Source organism: Chiroxiphia lanceolata, chromosome 9 (assembly GCF_009829145.1).
Source record: "Chiroxiphia lanceolata isolate bChiLan1 chromosome 9, bChiLan1.pri, whole genome shotgun sequence".
Classification (NCBI taxonomy): Eukaryota; Metazoa; Chordata; class Aves; order Passeriformes; family Pipridae; genus Chiroxiphia; species Chiroxiphia lanceolata.
Genome location: NC_045645.1, coordinates 18,000,962 through 18,021,904, shown reverse-complemented (window position 1 = coordinate 18,021,904; position 20,943 = coordinate 18,000,962). Strand labels below are relative to the sequence as shown.

At 38.5% G+C, this 20,943-nt stretch overlaps 1 long non-coding RNA gene across 2 annotated transcripts in view; it reads right to left on the bottom strand.

Moving 5' to 3' along the window:
* LOC116790937 overlaps positions 1–20,943 on the bottom strand; it is a 41,360-nt gene that overhangs the window by 5,976 nt on the left and 14,441 nt on the right. The window contains exons 1-2 of one of the 2 annotated variants that reach the window (XR_004358551.1): positions 8,579–8,781; positions 1,173–1,311 (exon numbers count right to left, since the gene is read on the bottom strand). This is a non-coding gene — a long non-coding RNA (uncharacterized LOC116790937). Of the gene's footprint in view, positions 1–1,172; positions 1,312–8,578; positions 8,782–20,943 lie in introns of those variants that run through there. The other variant, XR_004358552.1, reaches the window with a different exon arrangement.

Genomic DNA, 20,943 nt, shown 5'->3' with positions numbered 1-20,943 from the left:
ATAGATCAAGATGTGCTTCTAAGCACAAATGCTGGGCATTCAAAGATTATTTCACAAAGGGTTTGATTTGAAGTGGAAATTTCAAGCAGAAGATTAAGAATTCTGTGTTCATAAATTTGAATCAGCAAAAGTGAACTGAAATTCCATGTTCTGGAGTAAACTTGGGCACTTCTAAATGTAGCACAGTTTAGAGGCTCCCATTTGAAAGTAGGTATCCATTATTTTGAAAGTCAAAAGGAAAATAAACCAAGCAAAAGTATAGACCGAAAAGAAGAACTCGCAAAACTCACATTTGTTTTTCACATTACATAAATACGTAAATTAATCTTAATAATATTCACACTGCCATTACACTGCTAAGAAAAGAAAAAGTAAGCAAATAAATACACCATTTATCTATTTCCACAGAAAACTGAATCCCCCTCCCTTGCACTGCTGTTATGCTTTGACAGACCACAGAATCCCAGGTGGAGCAGAGATAGGATTCCTGAAAAAACAGCGTTCTCCTTCAGAATTTGCCTCCCTCAGGTTTCTCCCCAGTCCTCTCAGCAAAGTGTGTGTGATGTGCAGAATTTTTTGCATCTAGGAATACAGAAACCTGCTGCTGGGTCAGCTCTGAGTACAGAGAAGGCTTAGAAAAGCAGAGGTCCCACCATTTACTCAGCAGCTTATCAAGAACCACAAGCATCTCAGCTTAACTGAAACACTGTGCTTGGAAATCCACCCTGCTCCCTTTTAAACTATGAGCAAAGCTCTCATAAGTCTCCAAAGTTTTGTTCTCCAGGTCATTTTATATGTATTTAAGCAATCTCATTTTCTGTCTCCATTGCTTTTCCTTGACAATGTCACTAATCCAGATACTGGATGAAAAGAAAAAAAAAGTTCAATAAATAAGTAGAGAGAATTAAAAATCGGAAGCCAAATGCAGAGATTTTGAAAGGAAAACATATAGACCAGATATTCCCTAAGAAGACAATTCAGCTCTGCTACACTGTCGAAGAGACAAGGCAAGCTGGTCTCATGAACTTTACCCAAAAGTTTCAACAATTTCTCTTTAAAACATTCACTGAGAGTTCATCGATTATCTGGTCCAATATTTAACCCACTTTGACAACAGCAGGACTTGGTTTATAAGTCTCACAGTCATTATTTGGGATGCAGATCGTACGTACCTGCAGAGCTCCCTCCTCTTGCGTTTCAGTTTTCAGTGAGGTGGGTCTTAGATGTCCTGCTGCCCATTACCTGCTCTGCCAGGGTGGATACATAACCACCATGTGCCTTTTTCCATCCTCTGAGCTCCTTGTCCCTAAACTGTCAGGAAACAAAGAATTTGTGCCTGGTCAGAGCCAGGGAAGGTAAGCCAGCAGGTGACACCCAACACAGCCATCTTCCGCAAGCTCTTCTCACACGAGCGTCCTGAAAGGTACACTTGGCTATACCAGCAGATAGGCAGCAAGTCCTTTGCTCCCCAGAAGTTAAATACAGCCAAGTGGCCTTGGCAGACCCTGATGCAGTTCAATGCCTGGCACCCATTCAGACTCCAAGTATTTACAATACTTGCAGCTCCAATGATTCCCCTGGGTATTCCAGCAATCCTTCAGCCAGACAGTCTTTAAACAGCTGAAATTCTTCAGATTTGTTATGAGGATTTTAAGGCACTTTTATATCACTAGCAAGAGACATGGCAGGGCACAGGTGCACTGTGAGTACATGTTTTGGGGCTCATATGGCAGTGTGGTAGAGATTTCCCTAGCTCTCCCACCCTCAGACACTGTGACTCAGGCACATTTGTATGTGATAATCCAAAGGGGTCCTTCATCAAGACTATACTTCTCCATTTTAGGGCTGGTTTTCTTTCTACTTGCACTGTGTGGCTTGATTCAACACACAGCCTGCTGTAATACCTCTCTCCTCCTGTTCTGACCTTATCTGGCTCCTACACTATTCATCATATGAACTTTTAACGTACTCCATCAAAAGGCAGATAAAGAAAGACACAGATTCTGCCCCAAGGAAAAATCCAGCATGGATACACGAAAGAATGAAGTGTCATCTCTTCAGCTGGTCTTGGAATACAACATTAGTAATTTTTCAAAGACTTTTTGGAAGGAGCATATTTGCACAACAGATTTCAAATGTGGTCTCAAAATTTAAACATTTTTTCACAAGAATTCATTACTCCCCTTTCGTCCACTCCTTTTTGCAAAGTAAGTTGTACAGCCCTTCAGCTCCTATCACTATTCTGTTACCCATCCAGCAGTCATCACTCTTTATTGATACTCCTGTTTGACTCCATGCTTCATGTTCCTGAAAGGACACAACCATTCTTTTCTTCTCAATTTGTTAAATTAAAACATAAGCATAACAAAAGGCCACAAACCTCTCCAACATCGATACTGAAGTCAATATTCAACAATGACTACTAGCTTAAGTATGTGGTATTGTTTTTCTCTAGTGGTTAGACTAACAACACAAATAGCAGACTAATTATGAAATAAAAAACTGCTTTGTTCAGTTAATAGAGCCATTAGGTGCTAAAGTAGCCACATTTAGGTTCTAGCAAGATAAAGTTATGTCATCTCACTATATTATATTAACATATTGATTTACCACTCTAACTGCGCAGCATTGTTCTGACTTCTAACCCTACATAAAAAGGCCCCCCAGATCAAGTACAGTTTTTAAGTTACAGCTCAGCCTATATAAAACATATAATATGCAGAAACAAGAGCAAAAGATGGCTCCCTGTGTAAGTTAGGTAGTTCATCAATTCAAATACATCTTATCAAAGCCTAGTTCTTGCAGCAATCCCAAATATAACTGAAAAATTCTCCATTAACAAATTTAAAGGCATGAGAGTGACATTAGGCAAATTAATAATTATCAAACAAATCTGTGCCCTTTTCATTCACCTTCCTCAGTTGGTAGGTATTCACTTAACTCATTGCGTACATCAAATTACAGGAATGACTCAGACCATCTTCAGAAAGTGTTTGCACAGTATGAACAGTGGGACTGCCAAAGACAGAGAGCTATTCTCCTCCTGCCAAATTCCTTGTCTTTTACAAAATCTACAGTGTTTCCATTAAAAGTCCTGCAGTAAGAACTTCTCAGCTACTCCCCAGCATTAAACGTGCTTCCAGGATGGGAAAAAAAAAAACAAAGAAAGAAAGGAAGAAGCAAGGAAATAATCTTTTTCTCTGATCTTTACAGAAAACAACTATTCAATGTAAAGCCCCACTTCTTTAAAATGGGCATAATGTTCTACTGTCACTAATTCTTTCTCCAGTTCACATGTTTTAATTCCCTTGAACAAGGGGCAAAATACCACTGCCCTTCAGCAGCAAGAGTCAGTTCAACTATTCCTGGTCCCCTACAGCTGAAGTTTTGCTCTAGAGCTGCTCTTGTACTGTGTCACTCTGAATTAACAGCTGATAGATAAGAGACTTTTCATAATGTTGAAAGATGAACCATGGTTAAACAAGGACTCAAACACTTCAGTAATTCCTCCTTTGAATGGGATGCAATAACAACTGCTCTGTCAAAAGGTCTCGTGCTGGTAATTGTGTTTGGTGACACTTATTTACATTGGTGACAAACATGGGTTTCACTTATCATGACAAATGACAGCTCCTAGTCATGGTGTTTATGGCACACAGATGCCATACTGGTAGGCACAGTATAACACAATCCAAACAGAGCAGAAAAAACACATTTTGGCTTTGGGCAAAATCAGTGTGTCCTACTAACAGAATAGATCAAGATAAGAAAACATGGCTGAGCTAATAATATGCTGTGTGACAGTAGTTCCTGCTAATGCTGCCATGGCTAAACTTCTGGTCTGCTTTCTACAAGTCTTTATTAACACAGGCTTACATCTCAGAAAGGAAACCAGTAGCAAGCAGCCAGAAATTTCCTCCTATGAGAAAACTTTCCTCTATTAAAAAACACCAAATAAATATACTCCAAAAAGATTCATAAATCTGAATTTTTGTAACACTGGTTGAATTCCAGGAATTTTTGAAGTAATTGATTTTTTTTTTAAATTGGAATTTATAACCTCAAATACTGAAATGAGCAGGTACTACAAGTAAAATATTAAGGAATAACAATATTTTACACCTTTATCTGTGATTATCTATTTCAAAGTAGCCAAAATTGCATACATATAGGCAAGAGTACACTTACAGTTACAGGACTACCACAGTACATTTCCCACTCTTGGTATTTAACTTGTGAGGACTGACACAGGTCATTGTGCTATGTGGGGTGGCAGTAAGAGTTTGGAGGACACCTTAAAGCTGGGTTTTCTGGGCAAAGGATGTTGGCAAAGGGCCTCCTGAAGCTGTGCCCATCCCACAGTGCCTTCCTGCCCTGCTCTCCCACCAGCCTTACTGCTCTCTGCTCCCACACCCATCAGCACAGCTGTTCTCCAGACTGCTCTACAGAGCAGAACTGATCTGCCTTTTAACCAAAACCAGAGAGTTTTTTTACCAGCTCCTGCTCCTCACCAGCCCAAGTCCATGGTAGGGCACAGCCAGCTGCAATAGTCTCAGATGCTGCATTGTCTCATAAACATTTCTGGGTTATTTCTAAAATGCTCTCAAGCACAAAGAGGGGGAAAAAACATTAATATCAATTAATTCTTAGCATAATGACAGTTGTTAAAGTGGAACAAATATTTATTTTCTAACAAGTGTGTTGTTATGGAAACAGCTGCAAGATGCTGTTTGCTCCAAGGGCTGTGCCAAGGCTTAGCACTGTGAGGCACCCTAGGCTTTGGCAGCACAGCCCTGCAGTGCTGGGTTAGAGCTGGGCAGCCCTTGGCACCCAGTGACAGCAACACCCAACTGGAGGTTTGCACGTGCTGACACAGGTTGCCAGTGAAGAGAATGGGGAAAGCAGCACTAAACCCCAGAAATTTATGCTAGAGCAGTTCTGACCTACTTTGTAAGTAGCAAGCTATCTCATTAATTTGCTCAAAATAGCAGATCATTCTGTATGAAGAGATGAAAAACAAAATCCATCATTTCCACTGCAGGGAAAAATTCCAAAATGAGACAACTCAGTACTTGTCACTGCACCTGTATTTTCTTCTCCCAGGTAATAAACAGATGACCAGTAGATATTTAGTTACACACACACATGCAACAAAAATAACTAAAACCAGCAACCCTCTGAAGCTGCACATGGGAGAGGTTGGTGCCTCCAAAGGCCCCCACTCCAGCTTAGAGTTGAGTGAAACAGTCCTCGTCCCACACCCCACAGGATCCCCTCTCAGTGGAGGGCTGTACAGCAATATTTGGTGACTTATAAAAGGGATGTTTATCCAGGTCTACAAGTGTTTTTCCTCTTAAAGCTTGTGTGCCCTTATAAAACTTTAATAGACTTGGTAAAAAAGCAAACAAGAAAATCCAATAAACACTAACCCTATAACTTTCTCATTTTGCTCTTAAAAAATCATTCCTTGATCTTTTCTGTATGATTAAAAATTGTTTTGCCTCTGTAAGTGCAATTAATTTTGTTTTCAGGTTTACATTATTACTGTATCCATATATTAAACAGACAGTGTGCACACACGTGAGCATGTTCAGATAGTATTCTGATGGAAATGTGGGAGAATTCCTTTAAAAAAAAATATCAATATTTAATTCCAATTATAAAAGAAACCAAATCTTCAAACAATGGAGTACAATGTAGGTACCCTAGAGAACAGATACTTGGTTTTCTGACCAGCAGTAACAGTTCGTAATTGAACAGCTGCAGAAGAGAGGAAATAAACATACCAACAAATTACTTTTCAAGCCTATATTCACAGAAAATTTTCTACTCTATTGTGCTTTTGATCACAACATGATAAACAGGGTTCCTCCCTCCCTTCTCTGACATCCTACAAAACAAATTAGAATGGTCCATAGAAGTTTAACCTGTTATACTGCATAATCCCTCGTTCACAGGAGCAAATTAGGAACATAGTACAAGTATTTCAAGAACCAAAATCTACTCACAGCTGTTAAGAGTGTTAGAGCCCAAGTATTAATTCACTTATTAAACAGGTACCATCCTTTTTCAAAAATTTTTACTGTGTTCTCCTTAAAGAATGGTACCTTTTTCTTGTGGTTTGTTCTGGGTTTGATTTTGTTTTTAAACTGTCTTGGTCATTATTAGCATTGTAAACAAGATATCAGTCAAAAGGACAAGCCAAAATTTTACTCATACCTATTTTAAAAGTAGAAATCCTATTTCTATATTTTCAGACAGAATGGAAGAATACATCATAAAATATGAATTTAGTTCATATATGTATATGTGCACCTATGTATATTGGTATAGTCTTCTGCTGGTGAAGTCATAAATGTTTTAATGCATTGACTGTGTTTGTTCATTTCACATTTTCAGGCAAGGAAGAAAAAGAAGGTTCTTTACTGCAGTACAAAGAAAGATGTTCTAATACCAAAAGATGCAATTAAAATAATAGGGCCATTTATTTCAGTAGAATTTCACACATACAAGAGAAATGCTAACCCTTGGGAGAATGTTCTCAGCTCATTTAACAATATGTGTTTCCTTCGATATGAAAACTTTAGCTTTTGCATTATAACATCATTGCTAACAAGGCACATGTATATATCTCATAAGTAGATGGAAACGCGGATGTGGGAAGAATAACAGTTCTTTATCCATATTGCACTCATCTCAGGATATACTCGCATCTGTTTTGTACTCACCCTGGGTAGTTTTTTCCTCCACACATTTAAAATACACACTCAAGAAAGACTCTGTACTCTGAAAGCCAATAAGACTAGTAAAGAACTAAGAGAGACCAGTCAGGGAAAAAGCTATGAAGGAAAACAAAAAGGAAGAATTTGTATTCCAGTTCCAGGACTACTAAAACATTTTAAAGGGTAGCTGGCATACAGCTCTTTTCCACCAGCCAAAAAAAGCCAATCTGCTCCCAGAGCACAGTGTGGCCTGGGTTACTGCCTCGGGTCAGGGCTGTGCAGGTGCCACCAGCTCCCTGGCTTCTGGCTACCAAAGTGAAATCTGCAACTCAGGAGACGCGGTCCTCATGGCAGGGGTCTGGGCAGAGGAGTCTTGATGGCTATGAAATAGAAGGGTAAAAAATTACTGGGTCATTAGAAGTTTACTTCACATTTTTGTTTACTTGGAAAAAAATTCTAATTGGAGATGAGCTTTCCCAGGTACAACTGGGTTTATGACTCAAAGACATTCAGGACTGGGATCTGATGTAGTGGACCATTTGTAACATCTGGGCATTTTAACATTGGAATAAACACATGTTATGCATTTTCCTGTTTCTACTAGCATCTAATTTTCTCCATTTGCAAGAGAAAGTTCAAAATGGACCAGTCAGGTCATTAATGCAGGAAGATTTATTTTTGTAGATCACTTTCCACTGCCTGTCAGCACACAAATGTTTCCACCTAACATGAAGATAAATGTAAAACTAAGATTTGAAACACTAAATCCCTAAATGAATTTAGGCAATAATCTCAAATTACAGATACAGTCCTACAGTCAAAATGTCAAAATTATGTCCAACCAATTCAGGATGGAAACATGAATGATGTGATTAAGCATTTCATAAAGCATACATAAGAGACAGATCTCTAGGAAGAAGTTGGTCTCTGAATACTTTTTTCCTGCAATACAGTACTCGTAAGTCTAGAACTAAAACTTGCACATGCCTTGTATATTTGATTGACTCCATAAGGTTTTCATCTAAATTCAAAATATAACTGTGTTTAGATATATTTGAACATTTTATTGCATTTAGTTATGAGATATGAATTTTTCCTGAGAGAACCTAGGGCACACAACATTGCCAGATCATTCCAAACAAGTTAATTCTGAAATGGGCTTGAATCAATAACACAAAAGAGGCAGTAAAGCCAATTTTTACGGTAGTCATGGTTGCATAAAATAACATCAAGACAGTCAGATTGTAAGCTCCCTGCATCACAAATATAATTTGCAACTAACTCTAAGCATAAAGAGGAAATAGATAGATAGGCAGAAGATATAGATAAAAACAAATGATAGATAGATAGATAGGACAAAAGGAACTGGAGGTAAAGAAAGAACGCAGAGCAGTTGCCACCCAAGACAGCATGAAAAAACAAACAAGTATGCCACGTAAGTAATTCAAGGTAAATAGAATGCTTTTCTTTCATTTAGGCTTTAAAATTGTTATGAAAAGGCTTTCTTTTCACTCTAAGACATAGACAGTCAGGGAATGAATGTATAAATAAGTATGTCACTGCAATACTTGGCTTTTAATGAAAATGGATTTTTAATGATCCCAAAAGCTACATTTCTCTCTGACTTGCTCCATTTCCAGACTATCAGCATGAAGTACACACAGCAAATGCACTTGTTTTCCATGTCCTTCACTAAATCCCAGGACAACCAATCATCCAAGCACTGTAAAAACCAGAGTCACCATTATGCAGAGCAGATACAGAGAAGCTGCACGTCCTTCATTGTTTTTACTGGACTTCCAGAGCTCCGTGACACCGCTGTGCCTTCTCCCACAGCAGACCCCAGTGCGGGTTACCTTGCACTCCATATGCATAAATAAAGGCTGATGCGTGGCAATGTGCCTTCCTGTTGTTCTGCCTCAAGGACACTTGTTAAAAGTGTGCTGTTCCTCCCACTCCCCCAAGCAGCCACATTGTGTTGAAGTGCTCCATGTGAAACTCTGAGCACACAAATACCAGAGGATTTAGTCCACAAATGAAGAAAAGTCACAAGGGGGGAAGAGGCTGATGCAATCCATATCCTTCTTGCTGTCTGAACACAAAGAATTCTTCTTTCCAAGGTCAAAGTTCCCCTTTCAGTCAGCAATAAACAGAAATCACACTGAAAGATGCATAATAACGTACCAGCTAGCATAAATAACATTTTTTTCCTGTTTGTTCATGTTTAGACTTGCATTATCAGAGAATAAAGGGATATTTTCCTTACTTTATCGCCATTCATGAAGTTTTATCTACAAATATTTCTTGTGAGAAAGGTCCATAGATTGGGAAACTGTAATATCGTTGTCATAAAACTAAGGTAGCATTTAAAATGGGGTAGGACTCATGTATTCACTTCAGGTTCAATACTTCACAGGTAAGCTTTATGCAACATATGTTACTTGGAGAAAAAAATCTCTATGTTTATTTCCTGTGTTAGCATTTTTACTTCTTCTTTGAAATATTAGAAGACCCAGAAGGAATCCAAAACAAGAATACAGATGAAAAAGATTATGACTGTGAGGTGCCACAGAATCAGTTAACAAATGCTCCCAGAGTCAGAGGTTGCAGCCTTACAAAGTGCTTCCTATAATCAAATGATATCTACATCCTCTAAAAAAAAAAAAAAATCCCATTTGTGGGGTACTGCCAAACTCAGGGTTTTTTCCGTTTTGTCTGCTCTCAGAGTGCCTGCCAATTAATATTTACCAAATGTCTCTCCCCTCTTTGTTTAAATCAGTTCAAAAACTGCACCTGTTTCACGAGACCTATGTGAGCTTCTGACAGCTGGTATTTGAGAAAAAACAAGCCAAAGTACTTAAAAATCTTAACCAACTGCATTAAACGAGAGTCAAGAAAGACAGTGCTAAGATTAGCTCAGCTAGTACAAGATATCAGCAAAGTACATGGGGGGTACCCCAGGGACACAGGAGAGAGATTTATGGTGCACAGCCTGGGAAGGATATCACACATACAGACAGGAGCACAGAGGTGCTACTGGACAAATGAGAAGTTTCCAGACCCTCTGCACAGGTTCCCTGTTCCAGGCCAGTGCACAGCCCCAGAGCAGCAAGTGCCATCTCCCCAGCTGTGTTTGGGAAGGATGTACAGGATGGGCACTAACTGCTGCCCGAGACACTGGGCCACAGCACAGGCGCTGCATGGGGCCGCTGCAGCCGGGCAGAGACAGGTGAGGGGCATGGGCCAGACGTGCAGCCCAGCCAAGGGAAAGCAACAGCAGAGTGGGGGCAGCTCAGCAGCATCTCTATCAGCTGAGCTGCCCACAGCTTCGTGTCTCTTCTTTGAGTTTTCTGGTGTCTTAACAAAGATTTCCCCACCGAGCATCTAGAACATCTCTCTAACGTTCAGTTAAAGGTGAACAATCATGCAGTATTTATGTAGCTGTACTCCATCAAACTTAATATCTTTGAAGCTCTGTCTCATGCCATCAAATGTGGTTGAAATTCAGCAGCGGTATTCAACAGTTACTGAGTGCCCCGGACACACCAGCATGGCCATATTTATCTCAATTCTCTAGAAAACCAGGCAAAAATACCATGCAAGAGCACAACCCATAAAAACAAAAAAATCAAGTTTCAGAAAGCTACAGTATTCAAAGAGAGAGTTAATTTTAAGCAATAAAATGTGGAAAGAGCTTCAAAAACCAGAAAGAGCTGCTGTAAACAACAGCAGGAGGATGCAGCCAAAATCAAGCTACAGACAGCTAAAGTCACTATGCCAACATTTAAGCTTCACTTAGTTATCAGTGCTTCTATACAGTACAGGGGAGGAACCAGACTTGCCCTAAAAGTCTATACAAGACTGTTAGAAATTCATTTTTGCTAATACACAATTTAAGTATTTTATACAGCACTTCTGTTGCTTCATTTCATATAGCATTTCTCCCAGATTATCTAGAAGAGGGACAATTGCAGAGGGGCAGGTAAATCTTGTTAGAAAGCATCCCAAATAAGGGGGAAGATAACATCCATCTTGTCTCTAAAACACAAAGAAAAGATCACAAGTCTGTGTGTTGTGTATGCTGAGGTAGTCTATCTGGGATTCTTTAAATAGAATTTGTGGAGGAAGAGACTTGCAGCTTTTTGAAGCAATTTCCTTCAATACTGTCATATTTCAAATTACTCTATTTTTTTCCTGGCAGCCATTAAGGAACTGGTGTTACTGGAGCAGATTACCAGCAATAAGACTGTCCTCTATGGCATTCAGCAGAGTCCCAAGCCCACAGGAGTTTGGTGGATGTGGCCAGCTGCTGGTCCAAATCCAGGGCCTGTGACATGACCCTGAATTTTAGAGGTTCATGCCCATTTCTTCATTACTTCAAAAATCCCTCCATGCCAGAGCACCCTTAAACAGGGTCCAGGTCACTTCTGTCCCATAGCTCATACAAATTAACTTCTGACATATTGCTGTCCGGCTAAGGACACAGTTCAAAGAATATATAACCTTAAAGACCTTTTCATGTGTTATTTTCAACAGTGTTATTTAAATTGTATCATTTGTATTTGTTAATTCTGTATTAAAATGCACCCCTTTCTCACTAATACAGTGTTTTAATAGTCATGCTCACACATTTCAAAATCCCTATTCAGTGTTGATCAACACCAAAATTCTCATGAACTTAAGCATGGGGTTAACTGCAGATGCTGACAGGTGACATGTTCTATCTGTTTTACACATATTTCATAGAATGCAACTTAGACAATGTTTAATCAATCTAAGTTTAAAGTTTATTTCCACTGATCTGAACTGCTTTTGAATGTGAAAGACAAGTCAACCAAACTAAGAGAAACAAGCTACCACAGACAATACTGTCTAACTATACCTAAAGGCTGTGAGAAGTCTAAACCTTCTCGTAAATGGTGGATGAAGAAAAAGAATTCCTTAGGGTAAGGAACATCACTGTTTCTGCCTGGATCACATACACTCTCTTTATTCTTTCATTCTACCAATCTTTCTCACTCTTCACATTGCCTCTAATCTCTGCTTTTCCTATCTCTTGGGCGCATTCCTGCAGCAAGGATGCAGCAAGGAGGGCTCAGCCATTGCACCAGCTGGTCACCCCTGCAACACCAGGGTAAGTGCAGTATCACTCATGTGTCATCACAGGCAAAACTCATTCTCGTTCTACTTTTGAAGTACACACAAATCATTTTCAGCCCAAAATCCAGTTTTTCTTCCCGCCCTCAGAACTCTTGCTAAACTTCTAAATTAATTTCTCGAATTTGTCAGCCAAGAGTGGTTTTTTCCTTCTTTATTTTTCCATATATGGATTGTTAGAGAAAGAATCATCTTCAAATGCCTACAGTTTTTAGTCCCCAACAGTTAGCTCAGTGATGACTAGTTCAGTCTTTTTGCAGTCTCTGATTATATTAAGCACAGGCATATATGCTACTGACATCCACATCCCAAATATAAAGGAATGCCAGCAATTTCAAATTAAATCAGTTTTCTTCTTTGCTAGTTAGATGTTATTACCAGTGTTAATGGTAATAACAGTGCCTGATCCTGGTTTAAAAAATTTTATTTCCTTTTTATTTTCAAAATGCTTCTTTTCGTCCTGTTGCTGTGAACTCTTATTAAATGCTTTCAAAGCTAAACAAGGTAGCAAAAAGAAAATGCTTCCTCCTACCTTTCATCTATACTTGTCTTTGAAATTATTGGGTGTACGTTTGAGCATTTTTGAAAAAGAATATTTAGACAAAAATATGACTTGAAATTTTTCACAACCTTTAAAACATTGCTCCCATAAATATATGTAAAAACAGTCTCATTTAAGTCCTGAAAACATGCTGCAGTACAACCTACCTAAATAACACTTTGGAGAAAATACAGATTAATATCTGGATTTCCAGCTGCAGCAAGGCAAAAGACCTCATAATCATAATTCAAGGAATCCTTACTGGTTGTTGGGGTTTTTCTAATACTTCCTTAAGAGGTTGACACAGTGCTAGTTATGTCCATAATTAAGATATTTTTATTACAATCTAACAAAAATCAAGACTGTAACAGTGATTCATTTTTTTTAATAATCTCAGTGCTTCAAGACTTCCAGTCCTAATGGAGCAATCACACATCACCATTGTTTTCCAACAGAACTGTTAGGCTCTGTGCTGTGCTAGTGTAATTGCAGTCTAATGGTTTACACTATCATAATAGCACTAAATATTTTACTAAACAGTACAGTATCTAAAAAGTGATTTAAATTGTTTCAGCTTTAAGATCATACATCCAAGATAAAAAGATCTGTTCCTTTCTCTCTGAATTGAGAGTAACAAAGGTGTCAAAATTAGTATCTTGTTTCTTCATCTTCTTAACAAATTGGTTAAAATGTAATACTAGAAGCAGAGATCAAAAAGCAGAGACCATAAAAGGACCTACTAAAAGATGAAAAGTATTAAAATATTTTGAGAAATTCTAATGCTCTGATTTAGCAGACTAACATGGTTCAAATTGTCATACTAACAGGGGATATAGAATTACTATGTTCAGAATCTAATTTAATTTTTTAATAATTTCCGAATTTCTGATTATTTACTTCAATAAAACTTTTAATAAACATCCCACACCACGTAAATGTAGCACATTTATCTAAGTAGCTCTACATTTGTGATAAAAAACACCAACAAAGCTGCTGAGACGCCAGCAAACCCCAGGAGTGCTTCCTTCCCAAAAAGCCACTACTCAGCTTGACCAGCTTTGCAATGACTACAAACAGTGACGTTACATGCCAGTAACCTTCTGAGGATCTAAGTGCGTAGATCATTTACATGGTCAGAACATTCTTACTCACAAAAATAACTCAATGAACTAAGTCAGACTACTTATGTAATGAGGGACTATTAACACAAAAAAGGGTTTGCTAAATCTTGCCATTAACATACAACAGTAGCCCTAAATGCATCCTAAATGCTGCCTTACTCCCTTGGACAAAGTCAAAAACATCTGTAACTCCAGAAGGGGCCCTGAAGTTAATACTAGAGGTGTTCAAAGCTTCTAAAATTGTCTAAAGTTGTAAAGATGGTACTTCCACTATCTAACATTGAGCAGGTCCTTAACCAAGCTCTGCTCAGGCACAGAAGCATCTCTCCAGCAGCAAACACTCCCACAGCGCTCAATATCTCCAATACACAAAAAAAAAAAAAAAAAAAAAGAAAAAAAAAAGGAAAAAAAATGAAAAAAAAAAAAGAAAAAAAAAAGAAAAAAAAAAAAAAAAGGAAAAAGAAAAAAAGAGAAATAAAAGGAAAAGAGAAATAAAAAGAGAAATAAAAAGAAAAATAAAAAGAGAAATAAAATGAAAAGAGAAATAAAAAGAGAAATAAAAGGAAAAAAAAGAAAAAAACCCCACATTTTCTAAGGGAAAATATTACTTAAATGAAACTTCTCCAATAAAGCATCAATTTTGCCAAAGAACACCGAAACTGCACTTTAGGCTTTTGTTCTCCTTTAAATTAGGAAGTATTTTTTAAAAATACAGACGCAAAACAACAGGGTAGAAAATACATTTTCTAAAGATCTCTGAAAGGATTTATTGATGCAGCATAGAGACCTAACCTATTACTCTTAGATAACTACCTTACGCAGTATTCTAATTTCATGGAGAAGTTTAATTTTAATTTACAGTTTAATTGTCCTACTTAAGGTAAGCCTGTCACCTGTGTCACTTTGCCTCTCATAATTGTAATCCTCATTTAATTATTTACTTCGAGGGAGCATTTTAATTATGGATATTACTATGTGTCTAAAGTAACTTATACTCAAGGGTAGTGAAAATTTATACAGTAGAGTGCTCACCTAATTTCCATTGGTCATAACTCTCTGTGCATGGCTCAGCTGCAGAGGCTACTTATGAGACTGCTGAGTGATGTTCTTTACCCTCTCTGGACCAGACCCCATCTGGGATGCCTGAAAACAGGCAGGACCACCAGTGCACAAATGGCTTGGATTAAGATTAGCAATGACTGCAAGGCTCCCAGCTCAAATATAAACGAGACGGTAACAACTTCTCAACATCTACATTTGGCCCTGCAAATAATCTTTGGATAGAGGAGCAGGCATATGGTATTGGCTCCAGGGTGAGGCCAACACTGTGCCTCATTTCTGTGCTGATCAGCAGTGGAGGTGCAGTGGTCAAGAGAGAGGAAACAGAGCATGAGCCTTCCTCTGATTTATTTCTTCAGATTTGAGCAATATGTCAATTATAGGTTTTCCTAAGATAGAGTCTGGCTATCAGCTTTTTTTTTTTTTTTTTCCAAGAGCCATATTCTAGAAAATTATCTCATATCTTTGCAAACTAGCTGTATTTTTAGCTTCCCAGGTATCCTATGGCAGCAAGCTCCATCATTTAATCTATCGCATTAAAAAAAACCCAAACCAAAAAACACCCCATAAAATACACTGTTTGTGTTTGCTTTAAATCTATGTAATTTGTGGGTTTCTGTGCTATCACTGGGTCATCTTTCCAATAATTTTAACTTCCAAAGCAGACATTTCATCATCATATGAGTGGCATTATGCAACTTTCTTGCTCTACCACAAGCAATATTTTTCATTGCTTAGAGCCCAGATCAGCAACTTTAAAAAGCTGAAAATATTTTAAATTTTAACATATTTGGCACAATCGGAACCATTTCTATGCAGACATGCCCAGCCAGAAGGGATGGTAATGGATGTCCTGCCCCCAGGCTAGCCAGTAGTGAGTAGGGTTCCCTGACTGGGGCCTCCTGTTCAACATAGAGAAAATATGTGCCAGAGTGAAAAAAAAGCAGCCCAGATCCTGAAGAAGTCCTTTATTTACCATTAAAACACTTCCAGCATTTACTGTCTCCCTGATTTACTGTTTAGTACTCCTGACTCACATGTCTTGCTTAGTGCCCAGAGAGCCAAGCAGCCCCACGGGCAGTCAGAGGTGTTTCAAACTGGGATCTTTCCCTCTTGGAGAAGCTGCTTCTGCAAACTCCCTCCTACACAGGAGGAGACACCCAAGCACTGCTTCCCTACCAGGAGACAAGATGAGTGCTGGTGGGATTTCTGAAGGACCCAGCTCTCCAGCACATGCAGCAGTGCAAGAAGGGAGTCATTGGGCACATGGGAACCACAGGCCACCTGCTTCTGAGGTAAGTGCTTCTCACACTAGTCACAATAGCCACTTCATTATTAACAACCTCCAGATCTTCACAAGATGCTTATCTTTTTCAATAAACAGAAACAGCTACTGAAGGTTTTGTTTGGCTTTTTTCTTTTTAACATTGGGGTAAAACTCAAAGAGCTGCAGATGTATTCTTTAGTATCTACCTTTCTTCAGTGATGGATTTCTTTTGATGAGCAGTGTCATTACATACACTTTTTATCATCTAGATTGACCTATTTTATTCAACAACACAGAAAAACCTTCCTTATTCTCTTCCTAAAGAAATAGCCTTCAACCTACAATTTGTCTGCTGCCTCTTACAGTATCCTGAGCACAGCCATGGCCCCTAAAAACTGAGGGCATTCAGCACCTTCCAGTATGGAGTATATCACGTTTCCCATCTGAAATTGCTTACCTCATCAGTCACTAGGGGCCCAGTTTGGAAGTCATTAAAAATAATGAGAACACTGGCACTTCTCCCAGCAATAATGGCATTGGATTCTGTGTTGCTTTTCTACTTTCAGACATTTGTATATATCCACAAATCATTTAACTCTTATCTCTGTACTAGCTTTAATGAAACTAATGGCTGCTGAAACTGTGTGGTATTTATTCTACTTTCTATTTAAATAAGCTTCTGAGCACTCCATCATAAAACGACACAAACACTTACACAGCATATCGCATCACGAAAGCCCCAAAGTGTTTATCAGGATCACTATATCCATCACTGAAATGCATGCACTTCTCAGTCAATAAACACTTCAGCTGACAATAAAGTCACAAGAGAGTTTTCAGAAGGAAATCTGAAGAGCAACAAATCCAATTTGTCCAAAACAAATTTAGAACCAGTACAGTGGGTAGAGTCTCACAGGGTCTTGTGTTTTCATCTCCATCTGTATCTACTGAAGCCTTTTTCCTCCTAGCACCATGCAAAAAAAATCTAACTCCATATTAACTCACTCAGTAACATCATCATTCCTGCAGGGTCCATATCCTACAAGCTTTGACAAGATAATGAGCCCTCAGGAATATGCTGCAGGGCATCACAAAATGCAGTTTTAAAGAGTTTCAGCTGATTGTTGGGAAATCCATATTAACGCATATGAAAACCTTAAAACATCCACCCTTAATATTCAAGGTCTAGCTTAGAGCCAATGTAAAATTGCCTTTCCTGATAAGAGCATGCAAGAAGGCCAATGGCATCCTGGCCTGTATCAGGAACAGTGTGGCCAGCAGGACCAGGGAAGTGATTCTGCCCCTGTACTCAGCGCTGGTGAGGCCTCACCTGGAGTACTATGTCCAGTTCTGGGCCCCTCAGTTCAGGAAAGATGTTGAGGTGCTGGAGCAGGTGCAGAGAAGGGCAACGAGGTTGGTGAAGGGACTGGAGCACAAGTCCTATGAGGAGAGGCTGAGGGAGCTGGGGTTGTTTAACCTTGAGAAGAGAAGGCTCAGGGGAGACCTCATCACTCTCTACAACTACCTGAGAGGAGGTTGTAGGCAGGTGGGGGTTGGTCTCTTCTCCCAGGCAACCAGCAGTAGGACAAGAGGGCATGGTCTTAAGCTGTGCCAGGGGAGGTTTAGGTTAGACATTAGAAAGAAATTCTTTACAGAGAGGGTAATCAGCCACTGGAATGGGTTGCCTAGGGAAGTGGTGGATTCTCCGTCCCTGGAGGTTTTTAAGATGAGGCTAGACGTGGCACTTAGTGCCATGGTCTAGCAACTGTGGTGGTAGTGGATCAAGGGTTGGACTTGATGATCTCAGAGGTCCTTCCCAACCCGTTTGATTCTATGATTCTATGATTTACATGCTTTGAAATAAATAAGAAGAATATAAATATGAAAAAAACCACTTTCCTTAGATATATGTGTTGCTCTAGGCATATGTTGGAACTGTACACTAAAAACAGACCTGTCATGAGGACAAAGTCCAAAGTCGGAGACCCAGCACTTCTGGACAGGAATTGTGATATTTCAGGCTCCTAGAAATTAATCACAGTATATAATGTGACACATACATTTTCACATCATCTGCTCACAGACCAGATATGTCTAAGATGCAAAGGACTTGAACTCCAGTCATCCTGGAAATTCATCCACACCATAAAAAATCCAGAAACCCTGGGCTGCTGCCGAAAGCTCTATCTTCTTACCAAAATCAGTAGAGCTTAGTATGACTAAACTGACTAACTAGGTGAGAGCATAAAAAAAAGGCAGGTACAACTCAAATAGTAATAATTCTAACCAATAATAAAACCACAAGTACCAGATATAATAAAAAAGTTCCCCAAACACTTCATAAGGTGAATTTTAAAGATGTTTTGATGTTATTAATAGTATATGTGAAAATCTGAAGAAGAATATTACCACTGTATAAAGGTTAATCTAAAAACCTATTTTGTAAGGAGAACGTACCACTCAGTTATTAAAAATATATTTTAAGACTGTTAAATGTTTAATACCTTTACAAAGTACTTTCTTTGCATTTATTTTTAAGTGGTGGATAGGGTCTGTTTTCAGAACACATATTGTTTAATGTATCCATTATTGCTGTAGAACCTTTAATATCAAAATATTTTAGATCATGTTACAACTACTTCACAAAGCCACAAAAAAAGAAATTGCCCAGCCATCTCTAGCAGTAAACAGAATATCATGAGTTCAGCTTCTTTCATCCATTAGACCCAGGAATGAAATGACAGTAAACTAGCTTTGAGATTAACCTATAAATTATCCACCAAATATTACCCACAGAACTACTGGTGCAAGCTACACAATTTAAGCAAGAGGTACGAATGTTCCAGCATCAGAAGTGGTCTCACCATTTTAAGACATGAGAAAATCCTTGCATAGTTCAAATAGGAAGTGAAGAACTATGTAAAAATTGATTTGAGGATAGTATAGAACAGCAAAGACAAATAAATAGTTTATTCAAATAGAAATACATTTTTAGAACATTTGGGGAAATTTTATATTCTATTTTCTCCTACAGTAAATGGCAAAATTAGGATAATAGTTTTCAGATACCTAGAGCTTGCCTGTGGTTCATTATCCAATTAATTGATATGAGTAAATCAGCTAAATCAAGCTAAATGACAGCTAGTTACTCCACAAAAAGTAAAAGTATACTAGAATAAGGAGTTTTCAGATAATTTAGTCAGTGGTGGCCTTGGTACTGTTGGGTTAATGGTTGGACCCGATGACCTTAGAGGACACCTCCAACTTTAATGTTTCTATCTTCCCAAAATATTACACACCTGTAGAAAAAGCCAAGCCTTTGATTTTCGCATCCAAATGTTAGCTAAGAAAGTGTTTAACCCTGAAGACGTCAGAAAATTAGTTCAGAGCCTTTGCACAATTTAATCTTGTAGTTGCCATTTATCACACTGCTACCATATCAAGTAATCTGGCCAACAAAACTGTCTGATACCTAGGAGTGAAGAATTGAGAAGGATAATGTTCTGCAGGAAAGCAGGTCTATCCAACATTTTACAATGCTAAAAATACCCTTGGGACTTGTTCTGATACCTTGTAATTACACACACATATCCTGATTTATGGTCCATGTCTCCCATGTCTCTAGCTTAAAGTAGTATGCACTCTGCTTCATATCTTGCCCTATTTATGTGTAAAATACTCAAGTCAGTGCTGTCATAAAAGAGAGGACAGGCTCATTGCACGTTACTATCGATTTCATATGAGCATGGGCATAATCTAATGATCCTTTTCAACTAAGGATAAATATGCACAATCTAGCCTTAAACATATTCAGTGTCAGATCATTTCAACTGCTGCCTTTGAGAAATGTGCCTGTGATGTTAAAGATCTCTACTGCACAGCCTCCTTCTTAAGATCGTGGAGAGTGTGGCAAAGGAGACAAAGACATGCAGACTGGAAAAGGGATAAGAATGGTTGGCACCTCTGTAGCAAGAAACAACTTCTTCAGGCTAAACTTGCGAATTCATGCTCCACTTCCCCCTATCTCCACGTGACCCTGCTCTCTCCTTGGGCAGCTACAGTAATTAACAAAGACCAGAGAATCCAGCTTGTCCAAGCGAGCACTAGCAAAGAGAGGTGGCTGACAGCAAAATAGATAGGTATTATCATTGTGACAATTACTGAAAGCATCCTAACTAACAACTATATACTGGTCTATTTCAAAAGAAGAAAGGACAACCTGGTTTAGACAAAGGGATCTGATCTCCATTTCCCAAGTTGGTTCTGCAACCCTCACACAACCACTGGCATGTGGTTGAAATCCTCTCTGGCTGGAAATGGAAAGCAAAAGAGTCACCATTCAGTTGTTAGTGGGTTGTTTGTTTTGTTGGTTTGAGTTTGGGGCTTTTTTTAATTTTCCACCAGTTTCAAAATAAAACCACACAGGTAGATTTAATGTTGTAATCTGTTTCTCTCTACATATTACCTGTCAATCTTTAAAAGAGGAAATGTAGTAAGTGCAACAGAGTGGTCTGAGCCACTGCCTGTAAAAGGAAGAGCTGGAATTTACAAATGGTAACAAGGGATACAAAGGGAGAAGGGTTTTCAAATAACTGTAGCTGAGGTATTAAACATTTGACTATGTTTTTGGGTTTTTCTGACACATCTTCAATTTGTTTTATAGTTGTCTACATATTTAGTCATACTTTTAGACAGCACAAAGGAAGAAGCTATTGCAGTGTTCTTAAAATAGTTTTGAGCAGGAATCTGCAAGGTTTAGGTCCAGTTTATCCATGAAATAAGTCCATGGTTTTGCTGACTAATTTTTCAAAATCAATTCAACTTGTAAGCTGAATTCAAGCCTTATTTCATTTCACAACACAGCTTCAATTTTCTGTTTGCCAGTTCTGACATCTCTGTACCCATTTTCTTATTGTATGGAGACAATTAAAATTGTACTAATAATAAACTTGCAATATTACCAGTCACTGCAACATAATTAGCAATTCCCAGAGAAGGTTACAACCAAAACCTGAAAGGTACAAAATAATATTATTTTCATTCATTTATTTTTGTATTCAACTACATCCATCATGC